This window comes from Cebus imitator, unplaced genomic scaffold, assembly GCF_001604975.1.
Source record: "Cebus imitator isolate Cc_AM_T3 unplaced genomic scaffold, Cebus_imitator-1.0 Scaffold242, whole genome shotgun sequence".
Classification (NCBI taxonomy): Eukaryota; Metazoa; Chordata; class Mammalia; order Primates; family Cebidae; genus Cebus; species Cebus imitator.
Genome location: NW_016107557.1, coordinates 3,290,644 through 3,303,373, shown reverse-complemented (window position 1 = coordinate 3,303,373; position 12,730 = coordinate 3,290,644). Strand labels below are relative to the sequence as shown.

Below are 12,730 nucleotides of genomic sequence, written 5' to 3'. Positions count from 1 at the left end.
GGGGTTTCACCATGTTGACCAGGATGGTCTCGATCTCTTGACCTCGTGATCCACCGGCCTCGGCCTCCCACAGTGCTGGGATTACAGGCTTGAGCCACCGCGCCCGGCCTCATTTCAGGTTATCATGTGTGCTTTCAGCTACCTCCGTAAAGTTTTCAACTTTCTCCAAGGGAAGCTACTCCCGCGTTTGAATCGAGGCATGCCAATTAAGTGGGCTTGTCGTGCACTGCACAGCCTGAGCACGGTGCCTGCCTTCCTCCTGCCAGCTTCCACGGTGCCCGTCTTTCCTCACGGAACTTCAGGCACCGCAGCCTGCTTGCAGTCCCTGCTGCTTTTGCTTCATTTCTGTTTCTCTGTTCACCTTCATATAAAGAATGCTGCCACTCGGATATCTCCTTCAAGAAGTCACTACTTGGACAGGAAGCTGAGGGAGGCACTGTCTGGTCTCTGCTCCCCCTGGACTTTAGGCAGACCTTAGTGTATACTTGTGACACTTGAACTATTTGGTTACAAGTCTTCCCCACCCCCACAATTGTAAGCCCCTATAGGCAGAGACTATGATCTATTCATTCCTGTCTCCCCAGGAACTTAATGCAGAGGAGGTCCTCAAAGGAACGCATGAAAAGTGGGTTACCCAGTCAGTAAGCAGAGGACACTTTGATTCTCTTCTAAAAGCTGCTTCACCAAGGAAACACAGATGAAAAAAAGTGCCACAGCACATTCCTTCAATGAGAAATTCAGAACATTCTCTGTGACTTTCTATTCATTGGATTTGTATTTTAAACAACACTTCACCTCTGCAATGCAAAAATAAGGGATTTTCATAGGAGAACCTCTTAAGGTTCTAACATGCTCTGCTTGAATTATATTGATGAGTTTTCCTATGTTCTAGTTTTTAAATTTCTTTGATCTCTAGGAAAATTAACGTATTAATTGCTTGCTTTATCAAATGTACCATTTCTCACACCCAGGCAGAACACAGATGGTCCCCTCAAATTGTGGGGCTGAAGTGAGTACAATGAAGGGGCGATACTGATTGGTGTAGTCCAGGTTTAGAAGAAACTACAAAGGAGACCGGAGAACCACAGGGTCATCAATGGTGGCAGCCATTGGCACCCTACCTCCCATCCACCCACATTGGCTATACCCAGTCAGAAGCCAGGAGGCAGGAGGGCATCCTAGTGAACCCACACAGGCCAGCCTCCTAACTACACAGGGATGGCTCATGGTCTGGAGAAGCAAATGGAAAATATCCAACCACAGTGCTGAGACTGAGTGTAGACCAAGACGTGTAAAGAGTGGACTTCACATGGGAATTAGCCAGCTAACCATGCAAAGCACAGTTTACATAATCATAGAAACCACTCTCCTAGTGTACTGCGTATCTGTCAGTAACAGCAGTTATCAGTCTGCCTAGGGTTCATATGTGCACATGTGCACTCTTTACTAGTCAGGGGTCCTTACAACAGGCCACAGGTCAGAATCTTTGGGGCAGTCCCCTCCACACTGCCTGAGTCCAAATCCCCAGGAGGAACAGAACCTCAATGACTATATTTTTCCAAAGGATTTTAGGCAATTTAGGTGTATATCATGGTTGATAACCACCCCCTAAGCTATCAGAGCCCAATTCATCTTAAATCTCTCTTCACAACAGAATGCTTAGGCTTATCTAGCAAGACTAAAAACCTGTTACTGCATTTGGTTAACATAGGAGAAATCAATGTGTCATCAAGCACTTTCAATAGAAAAGATGTAACTGAGTTTAATAATTGAGTTCAAGATATCATTCACTTCACCAAAAGATAAGCATCCAAGAAGTGATGACAGGAAATGTACCTGCCCAAACTCTTGAAATTTGTTTTAAGAGATAAGCTGGTATAACTGAGTTTCAAATGAAGTGAGGCAGGGAGGATAGCCATTCCTCTTTCAAGGAATAAAACCTCCAACTGGCATTTCTGAACTCTGTGTGGTAGGTACACATTAAATTCCCATCAACTCCATTACAGCATTTTCCAGTTGTGCACACATTTTATCTAGCTGGTAGCACAAGATTGACAGACAGAGTGTCCATCTCCTTAACATTCTGTCTGATGCACAAATACTTTGCACAGGTCCTCAGGAGGAAAAGGAGACTCTCCACATCTACAGCGTCTGAGGAGGTGAGTACAAGTGAAATAGAAACCCTTCCAGCTCTGTCCAATGAGCATTTTCTGTCTTAGACCCTCCCTGCAGCCCTGACCTAGCCTCTGATAAAAGTCCAGGCCATTTTGAGTCCTATGAAGAGAACCAATTGATCTCATGTGTTTCCAATTCCTCTTCTCCTTACAGAGAAGGGAAGTACACGAGAGTTTAGAGATTCTAAAGTGAGTCTCACAGTAATGACCAGCCGGCAGAGCTCTTCTAAGAGACGGTAGGAGGGGTGAACCGGAAGCCTAGCAGCCCCGATGCTGGATTCTGCCAGTGTGTGTGACTCTTGCTCCACTCTGCAAGCCAAGGTTCCTCTTTCCTATGGATTCTCCATCACAGAGCATCTGTAATGGTGTTCTTTCCTGGAACAGAAGACAAGGGTCCCCTCTGACCTTTGATAGGCTGGCTGCCAAGCTTTATTTGTCAGATTAAATGACAAGAAAGAAACAGAAAGAGAAAGAGACAGGGGAGAAGGATGGAAGGAAGAAAGGGAGGGAAGGAGAAAGGAATACAAACTACTGAGCAAAAAAAACCCAAAGTGAAGCATAAGTATTTATATTTGGCTTTAAGCTCGGAAATAGAAGTGAATGAGACGATTCCATGCAGGATGCACCAAATTTGATACAGTCTAATGGCTTTACAATATCCACTGACCAGACTGACCAAATGTTAAGGAAGCCTATTTCCAAACTGAAAGGGTCAGGGGTGACCAGGGGAGAGGAAGAGGGCAAGGGAAGTCAATTACTTCTAGGCAAACTGCCCAATAAGCTTAAAGTATAAATACAAGGCAAAAAATAGATGCACGACCATTTTATCTTTCCAATCAGAGTTTCACAAACACATCCTCCACTTCCTTTAAGAGTAGGTGTGGGACACATTGCTCTTTAAAAAGCAGCACTGTATATTTACATAGAGAAGATCAAATTGTAAAGTTAAGAAAGTCACAAACACAGTGCTTCTAAGATCACTATGCTAGTATGCATGAAATGTCACCTCTCTAACCTCTGTTGGAAATTTTATAAGAAATATTCTCTACTAAATGTGTAGGTATAATGAAGAAAAGCTGTAAGAATAGTAGCTTTTGAGCACCGGCATTAATAAAAGATTTTTACATTGAAAAATTGTTTCTAGACAACAACAATCAAGTGATTGAGCAGAACCTCATTTGGTGTGAACTTTTCTGGTTCTGTTATCTCATCTACAAAATGGGGATAAGAAGGCTATTTCATGGATGACGGGGTGGAGATTAAATGAGATGGCGTGAACAAGTGTGGTATAGGGCTTGTCCATCTTGAGCACTAGAAAGGGGTTTGTTCTTGTTCATAATGTTGCTGTTTTTATTGGAAACATGTTCTCTGGGATAAAGATTTGTTCATTGCCAGCTTTTGATTCAACTCTCTGAATCAGGGATTAGGAAATGAACCCCAATGACATCAGCCCCTACTCAAGATCACAAGTCAAGTCTCACTTCTCAGTATCACCACTCAGACACAGCACAAGGGCAGAGCTCTGCTTTCACACGGCAACCTCCTAAAGCAGAGTATTTCCTACCACACAAGTCAGTAAAAGGCAGACCGTGGTTTCCCCACGCTATTAGTGAATCATAGCCAGTATCCCAATAAAAGACTCTGGAGGGTGTGGCAAATGTGGTCTTTGATGCAAGGCTTAATTTCACTCAGAGAGGTGGCTAAAAGGGTATTTTTTGAAAGGTTGTCTGCTACCTTACTATAGAAGGAGATCTAAGGACAGAGATTAATGGAACATATTCTGGTCCAAGACCGAGAACACATCATTACAAGGACTATTTACAAAAACAAAGAATATGAAATAACAATGGGAAAATGGTTGGCAATACTAATAAAATGATACTAAGAAAATTCCATGTTATGGACTACTGTTCATCCATTTGAAATTACGTTGACAAAGAATATTTGCCAAGAAATTGTTAAATAAAATAAATATAGAAAACTAAAAATACTATATCCTATGTGATTTTGTTTTTTAATTCTTATGTAAAAAACCTAGACGCAGTTTTACACAACCAAGAATAAACGTAATTAGACAGGGCAACCTGATCCAAACCTTGGCTCCTAAAGAAATGTGAACAAAAAGAGCTTTGTAAAACCAAGAAAGAGGGTCACAAATGAGTTTCAGCCTTGCCTTTTAGTAATGTAGCCTATGTGACTGGGGTTGGAACTGAGAACATTATGGTGCCAGGAGCTTCTGTGGCCCCCTCGTCCCCTCACAGGGCCACATATCTGTCCAAGGAGCAAGTGCCAGCTCTCATATCTCTTGCTAATCTCCCTCAAGAACTGCTCCTCTCAGAAAATTTGCTTAATATGTGTGTAAGGTGTTCTTTTAAATCAAACCATTCTCACTTACCCCAAAACAAGCCCAAAAGCTTATAATATCGAATGTGTTTAAGGTCAGGGCCATTTTGTTTTCAGAAGATTTTCAAACAAGAGAGTGATTTCTGGAAACACTGCAGCTTCAGCAGCTTTGATTACCAGTAATACACTGGAAAAACAATATGCCGTAGATTGTTAGGTAGCTTAGCTAAAAACAGTACCTTTTCTCTCTCAATTGCATAGTAACCTGTCCTTTCCACAAACCCTACGCATCCTGGATGAAGCAGAGCCAGCCATTTGGTGGAGTGACCTAGACACACCCCTCAAGCCAGATCCCCAACCAACACCCTGCATGGCGGACCAGTCTATCTAAAATCACTTCATTGCAATGTTTAAAATTTAAGAAACAAACAATAACAGAATATAATTTTTCCATCATCTTCAGACTCCATATAAATTCAGCAAGAAGAAAACAAGCTTGTTCTGACGATGGGCTCAGATGACTATAGTCAACTTCAGTTTGGGACTCTTACTACTCTGTTCTACAGATTTTTTTCTTTACAAATTCTGAAGTGTTGAAAGATGGATTTCTCCTTGATATCCAGCACATTCCCTCAGCATCTTAAACTATGTTAAAAGAAACTTTAAAAGTTTCAAATCATTGGCTTCAGTGGGCTAAATCATGAAGGTAAGGAATGTATCCTTTTTGGTCACCCCATCCCCTCAGCACCTGTGGCAGAGCCTAGCACACAGTAAGCACTGAATAAGTGACTGAACATTACATGTGGAGCAGCATAAGTCTTGGATAGCTAAAATTATTCACATTTTCAGCTGTGATAAATGGTTGGTGTTTTTGTTTTGTTTTGTTTTGAAAAGGAGTTTTGCCCTTGTCATCCAGGCTGCAGTGCAGTGGCTCAATCAAGACTCACTGCAACCTCTGCCTCCTGGATTCAAGTGATTCACCTGCCTCAGCCTCCCTAGTAGTTGGGATTACAGGCGCTCACCACCACACCCGGCTAATTTTTGTATTTTTAGTAGAGACAGGGTTTCACCATGTTGACCAGGCTGGTCCCTTAACTGTGATAATTTGATTAGCTCCTTTGTGTTCCAGCATGAACATATGTATAGTAGTTAATCCTCCCAAACCACTGGGAAAGCCGTCTATCATTGAAATTTTGCAGTTGGGGAAGCTGAGGCAAAGTGACTTTCTCAATGTCACATAGAGAAAAAGTAGCTTCAGTAGGACTCAAAATCAGGGCTTTGACTCAAGTTAATGACTTTTCCACCATTTTACAGCTGCCTTCATGAGTAAGGCAACTTAGTTCTCTTAAAGACATAGTACCAACATACAGGAGACTCAGACAGTTGTAGGTCCCCGAGAGTAACAGCAGCAAGCCAACAACTCTCCAAAAGCAGTCACTAATTAACGTGTGCAGGCACTCAGAATTCCCGCTGCCACCTCTCTGGAGACAGATGGCAACAGCACCCTGGCCCTTCCTACCTAACTCCAGCTGCTCTTCCACTTCTCTCAATAAAGTGAAAAAATTCCTTTTGAATTTTCTATACAGATTCTAACAGGAAAGAAAAACGGGAGCTGGATGAAGAGTTGACCATTCTACATAAATTATAAAATATCTTTAAACATTGCTTGGGATCATTTTCCAGTTCTCATAAAAATGTCTCTCCTTTGTAAACATTACTCTGCAGATTTAGAAGCACTTAATAAAATGTTCAGTGAGACACCACAGGGATGGCCTGACTGAAAGCCATCAAAGGAGCTCTGTCCCCTCTTCCTATAGCTCCAAAAGTCACCTCCAGAAGGGTAGGCCCAGGGCCATTTTCAGTGTGCCTTGAAACTGTGCCACCAAGTGTGGGAGGTGGAAGGAGCCTGCTGCAGCCCTGTCCACTGCCAAAGCTTGCCCCACATCAAGGGGCTCCCATTCATGCCAGGGAGACACTGATTAAGTTCTTTTGAATGATGGAGAGATTCCCAAGTTTGCTCCATGGAATGAGTGAAAATGGCCATTAATTACTGGGACTCAGAACTCAGGTAGATACTTCATATTCCATTTATAGGTCACGGATATAAGCATAAACCTTATCAGCACTTGGGCTTAAAATCTAGACATTGGCTTCCTTCTCTTTTCTCTTGAAGTCCAGTGAGAAAAAATAATATTCCCTTCCTTGCCATGCCAAGAAGACACAAACTACTTACTAAGAAAGACACCATTGATTCTGTGTTTTGGAATCACAGTGTGCATAACCTAAGAGAGACCCTATGCACTACACTGGAACAGCTTTCATTTGCAACATGAAGTGACTTGCTCCAGGTCAGAGCTCAGTTAGAACACAGGTCAGCATTGGCTCTGCCTCCACCGCAGCCCACACTTTAGCTTCACCTCCCATTTGTAGAGTTAATTCAATATGTTGGCCAAAGATATTTCTGAACAGTGCATAATACATAACAAAGTCATCTAACACTAGTGAAAATTATTTTATTCATACCAAGCAAGGATCAAAAGGGAGTGGGAAATAAATAGGCATATCCTGTTTTGTGGTTTATAAAAGTTAATAACCTCAACAGAAGCCCCTACTTCATATGATTCCTGGATCCTAACTCAGGGCTTCAACTGATTTGGACGCTTTTGTCTAAAGAGCCCTGAAATCCCCCGATGCAGATGATCAGAGAGATAGAAATGAATCCATTTCCTCTCCCATTTACTGGTCCCCATGACTTCCAAAAATAATACTCTGGCCCAGCCATTCAGTAAGGCCTTAAGTTTATTTGTAGTTAGTTGAAGGAGAAGATTATAAATTAAATTCAGAAGCCAGGAGGGAGAAATATCACTTCTTCCAAATTCAACACTGAAAAACCTTTCTTGTGTGTGTGCCCAATGAGAGACTATGAGAGGGAGGCAGCCTTGCTCCACTGCATAGAAAGAGCTAGGAACCAGTGGAGCTGTCCCAGTGAGGCTTCCATTCTCTAAGCCGGTCCACATGGAGCCCTCGTTCTGTTCCCCAAGGTGGCTGAGACACCCCCAGCCTGGCTGTGGGGTGTGGCCACCTAGAGCCCTAGAATAAAGAAGCCATGAGAAGGACCACGTGCCCTTTGCCAGACCAAACCTGTCCACCCAACGGAACCTGCGGGCCCAAGCATTAAGGGCCATGTCCTGCTACCAAACACCATTTCATTGGCTTCTGTGATAATTTGCTTGGCTTTGAATGCTGAACCCAGTCCAAAGGCAGCAGGCTTACAAAGGTGGAGGTCAGAACAGAAATCCAGGAGCTCAGTCCTGAGCTCCACACCTGGTTCTGTCTCCTAAGAGCTCTCAGGAACAAATGCTTCCCTGTTTCTGGGTTTTGGTTTTCTCATTGATAAAATTGAAACAAGATGCTTTATAAGAATTCTCTGTGGCCATTCCCAGTTCTTTTCTGCAAGGATTTTCAAGAGAAACAGGAAGTGGTTGACCTTTAAATTTCTCAGATTTATGGTTTATTTCCTGCCCTTCATCCTCAACTCCCCCACCCATCACACACATATATCTACCTCTTGTCATTCAAGGAGATATGTCTAAAAACTGTGGAAGTGGGAGACATTAGGAGAGAAGGGACAGTGAGTTGCCTAGTTGCCCATGTAGCTCAGGCTGACCACATTGACATAAAAGCACTCATTCTTCTGCATTCCCTGCTGCCCACTGCCAGAAAAATGGGAACAACATGGACTTCAGGGGGGCAGCACCACAGCAGCAGAGAATCACGAAAGGTGGATGCTTTCTTCTGCAGGTCTCGGATCCCCATCCTTGAGAAGGAAGCTGGCACTGGATTTTCACTTGCTTTGTCTAGGAACGACTTAAATATCTAAAGCCAGCAAGGTTTTTCCTCTAGGACACTGTCAGATAAAAACAGCTAATGGGTTAAGTCTGTCTCCAGTGCAGGGCGATCTTTTGTATACAAAGAGATTTCATCCTCTCCTTGAAAATTGTTCCTGCTCCGTTTTCTGCAAACAGGTGTCTGCAAACTACATCCCTCTGGTTAAATCCCGTCCCATAAGCTAAGAATGCTTTCTACATGTTAAATGATTGAAAAAAAAAGTCAAAAGAAGACTAGTTCATGAAATATGAAAATTATATGAAAGTCAATTTCAGTTTCCATCAGTGAAGTTTTCTTGGAGCCCAGCCAGGTTCCTTCTTTTAAGTGTTTTCTATGGCTGTTTCTGCAGTTCAATAGCATATCTCAGCGTTGCAACAGAGCCGGCATGCTATGCAATTCCTGACACATTAACTGTCCGGCCCATCATAGAAAAAGTTTGCTAGTCACAGACATAGAGGGACCGAGTCCAGAATTTAGTACAGAGAACGCCCTGAACTGGGGAGTCCTCTGATCAGAAAACACAGGGCTTGGCCATACTGCTTCACAGTTTGAAGACAGCAAAAGCTATTTAGAGGATTACAGCCTAATTACCACCCCAAAACAAGCTGTCTTCACCTGGCTGCTCCTGTCCTCATGTTAGTTTCATTTCAAGTCCTCTTTAGTTGATTTTAACCTGACTATATTTCCTATATTTTATGAACACTTGATTAGCCATTAGAAAGAGTACTTTGTAATGAAATATAGGGAAATACTGTTGTATGGTAGATATATATTCCTGCGTCAGAACAGGTCTACCCACTGGGCTGTTTTCTAAAGACTTCTGTGAACTTCCGTGTTTGGTTTTTATTCAAAGAATTTAAAATGCTACATGTTGACAACAAAGAAAAACTGTGAAGCTTTTATTTTTCGCCTCATAGTCTTCCATACTATGATTTTTAAGATTAAAATAGACTCATCTCTAAAAATGAATTAGTAATAAAAACCAATGATCATATACTTTAATCCAGTAAACCCACTTCTAAGAATCTATTTTAAGGAAACAACCAGAAACAGAGGCAAAGATTTGGGTATCAGGATGTCAATGCCAACATTATTTGTAATACATAAAAATTATAAACAAGATACTTTGAAACAGTTAAATTAGTTATGAAAATTTAAGTAATGGAATATTGTAAAGCCATTATTATGTTTTTCAAAAAAGATTGATACATTGGAAAATTCAGAAGCAAGATACATACACACACAAACACGTGAAAAAATAAACATGCAAAGGAAGTATTCTAAAATGTTAATAATGGTTATATCTAGGTGGTAGAATTGTGGTAACAATTTTCTCTCCTATGTTTCTTTATTTTCCAGCTTTTTAATTTTTTTCTTCACAAAGTCATACATGTCTTTCATAACATTTTCCAAAATTAGAAAACAAAATAAAAAGAAAGGTCTCCCACCCTCATCTTAATTCCATTTCCCACAAGTATCCATTAGTATGTACTGTGTGCACTACAGTTTAAATGTGTTCCTCAAAGTTCAAATGTCAGAAACTTGATCCCTGATGCAGCAGTGTTAGGAGGTGGGGCCTAAGGGCTCCCCCTACGAATGCATTAATGTTGTTATCTCAGAAGGAATTCGTTATGAAAGCCTGCTTGTTATGACAGCTTGCCTTTTTAAGTAAACAATCTATTTACTATATTAGTACATACATATGTATTGCAGTTCCTTTTAAATTAATTAATTAAAAAGTATTTTCTATGGCTCAGGGCCTCACTCTGTCACCCAGGTTGGAGTGCAGTGGTGCCATCACAGCTTACTGCAGCCTTGAACTTCCAGGCTCAAGTGATCCTCCCAGCTCAGCCTTTCAAGTAGTTGGGACCACAGGCATGTGCCACCATGCCTGTATAATTAAGAACACTTTTGTTTTTTGTAGAGACGGAGGCTCCCTATGTTGCCTAGGCTAGTTGGCTCAAGAGATCCTCTTGCCTCGGCCTCCCAAAGTGCTGGGATTACAGGTATCAGCCACTGCACCTGGCCTTTTAAAAGACTGCACATTTTTCATAGTTAACATGACTTATTTAATCAATCCACTGACTGGACTGACATTTCACTATTTTTTACAGTCCTGAATTCAGAAGTCTTATACACATATCTCCACACATTTGTGCCAGTATTTCTGTAGGTTTACATTTTATTGGATCACAAAGTGTGCATACTTTAAATTTTGACAGAGACTATCAAACTTGTCTCCGAAAAACAAACTTTGAAAATCATATACCTCATATAGAAGTTCCTTGCTAAATGCACCCTCACCAATACCAAATTAGTTTATTTATTTTTGTCATTTGTTTTTCAACAGGCAAAATGCAAGTTCTTCTTATCATTTTAATTTATATCTTTATTCTTTTTTTTTTTTTTTTGAGACCGAGTCTCACTTTGTCCCCCAGGTTAGGGTACAGTGGCGTGATCTTGGCTCACTGCAACATCTGCCTCCTTAGTTCAAGTGATTCTCTGACCTTAGCCTCCTGAATAGCTGGGATCACAGGAGCCCACCACCACACCTAGCTAATTTCTGTATTTTTAGTAGAGACAGGGTTTCACCACGTTGGCCAGGCTGGTCTCGAACTCTTGACCTCAGGTGATCCACCTGCCTTGGCCTCCCAAAGTGCTGGAATTACAGATGTGAGCCATCATGCCCGGCCTACATCTTGATTCTTAATGAAGTTGATTTTTTTATTTGACTCATTAGTGATTTTTATGTCTTCTTTTGTAAGTTGCTGATGAATACTATTTTCTAGTTTTCCTATAGGCTATTTCTCTTTTATTCCAGCTGAATTGTCTCTTATGTATCAAAGAAAGCAAGCCTTTGCTAATTATATAATTATGAATGTTTTCTCCTAGTATGTCATTTGTCTTTATAGTTTGTTTATAGTCTTTCCTCATAAAAAACTTTTAATTATTGTTTTTATATTAATTAAAGTAAGTGTATTTTAAAATGCATCAACATAATTATGGATTTCAATAATTATGTATAAAATGGAAAACTGAAGCATCAATTTGTTGACAGATTTTTTTCTCACTGAACGTACATGAAGTTGTGTAATACTCTACAGGACAGATTTAAAAGTTTAGACTTGGAAGGGGTTTTCTACAATTAGTCAAAGAATGAAGTATTTAATTAAATACATTCATTGCCTTGAATCCACAGCCACTTGATTCTCTTGCTAAAATAATTGATGTTTCAACAGACTGCTCCATTTGATTTTTTCTTTCATTTGAATGCTTTTCCAAAAAGCAGTAGAATTAATTATCATAAAAATATTCATGTATTCGAGATAAAAGTCATTGACACTAAAGTGATGATGGAGAGGATCTAACAGGCTGGAACTTAGCCAACTCCACAGTAAACACCAAGGACACCACATTTTAAAAGACTATCTCCCCATTAACAACTTCAACTTGCACCATTTCAAAAGGTATTTCCTTCCTCGTGAGGCTCCATTTGATTCATTTCAGGGTCATGCTCACTATGTTTTCACTTTTATAATGCTTAAACAAATGCCTTTGGATCCCTGAGGTCATACCGAGAAGGGCAAAGACCAACTTAAACTCAGGGAGCCAGAGTTAACTCAAGGAATTCAGTAGGTGGAATGGCTTTCCCACTGGAGATTCAGCTTTGGAGAGTGTTTAATGGGCATGGTGTCCCTAGGGGACAGATGAGTCCCACATGGCCAGAGTTTGGTTCAGATGTATTATGAGCTTCCCCACAGCTAAGTGGAGTCCTAAATCAGGTTCATCCACTCAAGCCATTTTTGGCTCCTTCCAACTGGGCTAGCCCAAGCCCTTTACTGACCTCCCTAATCCTCAAGAACATTCCTTACGATTTCCAAACTTCCTCTGGAGTTCTGGGACTCAATGGAGAGTCAATCCAGAGGCCCCAAGTGCTGTATGTGGGTCCCCATGCGCCACTTGCTGGCCCTATGAAGCACTTTCAGAGGGCCCCGGGAACAGAAACAGAAGGGGTTATCTTATAGTTATGGGATAACATAAAAAAAGAAGTCTATTTTCAGCAAATTCCTTAATTCATGTATCATTTTATACAAGTGACCATCTATTATAAAACAAAACATTATTTTTATGCACCAGTGAGGAAAAAAAGGTGCCCCAAAATTTAACGTATCGATAATTCTAAAAGACATTCTAATGTAGAGTAGATGAAATTTTTAAGAGAGAAAATATGACATTTTCCCCTATGACATTCTATTTCTCAAACCTGTCAATTTGAAAAATATATGACTGCCGGGCGCGGTGGCTCACGCCTGTAATCCCAGCAC

At 41.0% G+C, this 12,730-nt stretch overlaps 1 pseudogene across 1 annotated transcript in view; it reads left to right on the top strand.

Moving 5' to 3' along the window:
- Positions 1–12,730, top strand: part of LOC108282512 — a 21,021-nt pseudogene that overhangs the window by 4,248 nt on the left and 4,043 nt on the right. The window lies entirely within an intron of this gene.